The sequence below is a fragment of the Hypomesus nipponensis genome, chromosome 19 (assembly GCF_054491055.1).
Source record: "Hypomesus nipponensis isolate SF chromosome 19, ASM5449105v1, whole genome shotgun sequence".
Taxonomy (NCBI): domain Eukaryota; kingdom Metazoa; phylum Chordata; class Actinopteri; order Osmeriformes; family Osmeridae; genus Hypomesus; species Hypomesus nipponensis.
Window position 1 is genome coordinate 20,105,001 of NC_140379.1, and position 2,500 is coordinate 20,107,500.

The 2,500-nt window shown below is 46.6% G+C and overlaps 7 non-coding genes and 1 pseudogene across 7 annotated transcripts in view; all 8 read right to left on the reverse strand.

Moving 5' to 3' along the window:
- LOC146248980 (5S ribosomal RNA) overlaps positions 1-49 on the reverse strand; it is a 119-nt gene extending 70 nt beyond the window's left edge. Inside the window, exon 1 of the ribosomal RNA XR_014732558.1 lies at positions 1-49. This exon is cut by the window's left edge and continues 70 nt beyond it. This is a non-coding gene — a ribosomal RNA (5S ribosomal RNA).
- A 196-nt stretch (positions 50-245) lies between these two features.
- Positions 246-364, reverse strand: LOC146248981 (5S ribosomal RNA). The gene has a single exon (XR_014732560.1). It is a non-coding gene; the product is annotated as a 5S ribosomal RNA (ribosomal RNA).
- A 172-nt stretch (positions 365-536) lies between these two features.
- On the reverse strand, positions 537-655 carry LOC146248982 (5S ribosomal RNA). The gene has a single exon (XR_014732561.1). It is a non-coding gene; the product is annotated as a 5S ribosomal RNA (ribosomal RNA).
- Positions 656-825: 170 nt separating this feature from the next.
- On the reverse strand, positions 826-944 carry LOC146248983 (5S ribosomal RNA). Its single transcript, XR_014733331.1, has one exon. It is a non-coding gene; the product is annotated as a 5S ribosomal RNA (ribosomal RNA).
- Positions 945-1,114: 170 nt separating this feature from the next.
- Positions 1,115-1,223, reverse strand: LOC146248984 (5S ribosomal RNA; annotated as a pseudogene).
- A 186-nt stretch (positions 1,224-1,409) lies between these two features.
- Positions 1,410-1,528, reverse strand: LOC146248985 (5S ribosomal RNA). Its single transcript, XR_014733790.1, has one exon. It is a non-coding gene; the product is annotated as a 5S ribosomal RNA (ribosomal RNA).
- Positions 1,529-1,710: 182 nt separating this feature from the next.
- Positions 1,711-1,829, reverse strand: LOC146248986 (5S ribosomal RNA). The gene has a single exon (XR_014732562.1). It is a non-coding gene; the product is annotated as a 5S ribosomal RNA (ribosomal RNA).
- Positions 1,830-1,997: 168 nt separating this feature from the next.
- On the reverse strand, positions 1,998-2,116 carry LOC146248987 (5S ribosomal RNA). Its single transcript, XR_014733836.1, has one exon. It is a non-coding gene; the product is annotated as a 5S ribosomal RNA (ribosomal RNA).
- Between the last annotated feature and the right edge of the window lie 384 nt (positions 2,117-2,500).

Here is a 2,500-nt window from a genome sequence, read left to right on the forward strand (position 1 = left end):
TCCGAGATCAGACGAGATCGGGCGTTGCCAGGCTGGTATGGCCGTACGAAATAAGTTGACAACCATAGGCTACTTATCCATATACAGATTTAGCAATTGACAATGCAAGGTAGTCTCTCTCTCTCTCTCTCTCTCTCTCTCTCTCTCTCTCTCTCGTGTCAAAATGAAAACAGCTTCCAGCCCCTTTCATGAAGGACTACTTGTGCATATTGCAAGATTTCAGTTTCTAAGTGAATGAGCAAAAGAGCATACAGCACCTGGTATTCCCAGGCGGTCTCCCATCCAAGTACTAACCAGGCCCGACCCTGCTTAGCTTCCGAGATCAGACGAGATCGGGCGTTGCCAGGCTGGTATGGCCGTACGAAATAAGTTGACAACCATAGGCTACTTATCCATATACAGATTTAGCAATTGACAATGCAAGGTGGTCTCTCTCTCTCTCTCTCGTGTCAAAATGAAAACAGCTTCCAGCCCCTTTCATGAAGGACTACTTGTGCATATTGCAAGATGTCAGTTTCTAAGTGAATGAGCAAAAGAGCATACAGCACCTGGTATTCCCAGGCGGTCTCCCATCCAAGTACTAACCAGGCCCGACCCTGCTTAGCTTCCGAGATCAGACGAGATCGGGCGTTGCCAGGCTGGTATGGCCGTACGAAATAAGTTGACAACCATAGGCTACTTATCCATATACAGATTTAGCATTTGACAATGCAAGGTGGTCTCTCTCTCTCTCTCGTGTCAAAATGAAAACAGCTTCCAGCCCCTTTCATGAAGGACTACTTGTGCATATTGCAAGATTTCAGTTTCTAAGTGAATGAGCAAAAGAGCATACAGCACCTGGTATTCCCAAGCGGTCTCCCATCCAAGTACTAACCAGGCCCGACCCTGCTTAGCTTCCGAGATCAAACGAGATCGGGCGTTGCCAGGCTGGTATGGCCGTACGAAATAAGTTGACAACCATAGGCTACTTATCCATATACAGATTTAGCAATTGACAATGCAAGGTGGTCTCTCTCTCTCTCTCGTGTCAAAATGAAAACAGCTTCCAGCCCCTTTCATGAAGGACTACTTGTGCATATTGCAAGATTTCAGTTTCTAAGTTAATGAGCAAAAGAGCATACAGCACCTGGTATTCCCAGGCGGTCTCCCATCCAAGTACTAACCAGGCCCGACCCTGCTTAGCTTCCGAGATCAGGCGTTGCCAGGCTGGTATGGCCGTACGAAATAAGTTGACAACCATAGGCTACTTATCCATATACAGATTTAGCAATTGACAATGCAAGGTAGTCTCTCTCTCTCTCTCTCTCTCTCTCTCTCTCGTGTCAAAATGAAAACAGCTTCCAGCCCCTTTCATGAAGGACTACTTGTGCATATTGCAAGATTTCAGTTTCTAAGTGAATGAGCAAAAGAGCATACAGCACCTGGTATTCCCAGGCGGTCTCCCATCCAAGTACTAACCAGGCCCGACCCTGCTTAGCTTCCGAGATCAGACAAGATCGGGTGTTGCCAGGCTGGTATGGCCATACGAAATAAGTTGACAACCATAGGCTACTTATCCATATACAGATTTAGCAATTGACAATGCAAGGTGGTCTCTCTCTCTCTCTCTCTCTCTCTCTCGTGTCAAAATGAAAACAGCTTCCAGCCCCTTTCATGAAGGACTACTTGTGCATATTGCAAGATTTCAGTTTCTAAGTGAATGAGCAAAAGAGCATACAGCACCTGGTATTCCCAGGCGGTCTCCCATCCAAGTACTAACCAGGCCCGACCCTGCTTAGCTTCCGAGATCAGACGAGATCGGGCGTTGCCAGGCTGGTATGGCCGTACGAAATAAGTTGACAACCATAGGCTACTTATCCATATACAGATTTAGCAATTGACAATGCAAGGTGGTCTCTCTCTCTCTCGTGTCAAAATGAAAACAGCTTCCAGCCCCTTTCATGAAGGACTACTTGTGCATATTGCAAGATTTCAGTTTCTAAGTGAATGAGCAAAAGAGCATACAGCACCTGGTATTCCCAGGCGGTCTCCCATCCAAGTACTAACCAGGCCCGACCCTGCTTAGCTTCCGAGATCAGACGAGATCGGGCATTGCCAGGCTGGTATGGCCATACGAAATAAGTTGACAACCATAGGCTACTTATCCATATACAGATTTAGCAATTGACAATGCAAGGTGGTCTCTCTCTCTCTCTCTCTCTCTCTCTCTCTCGTGTCAAAATGAAAACAGCTTCCAGCCCCTTTCATGAAGGACTACTTGTGCATATTGCAAGATTTCAGTTTCTAAGTGAATGAGCAAAAGAGCATACAGCACCTGGTATTCCCAGGCGGTCTCCCATCCAAGTACTAACCAGGCCCGACCCTGCTTAGCTTCCTAGATCAGACCAACCATAGGCTACTTATCCATATACAGATTTGGCAATTGACAATGCAAGGTGGTCTCTCTCTCTCTCTCTCTCTCGTGTCAAAATGAAAACAGCTTCCAGCCCCTTTCATGAAG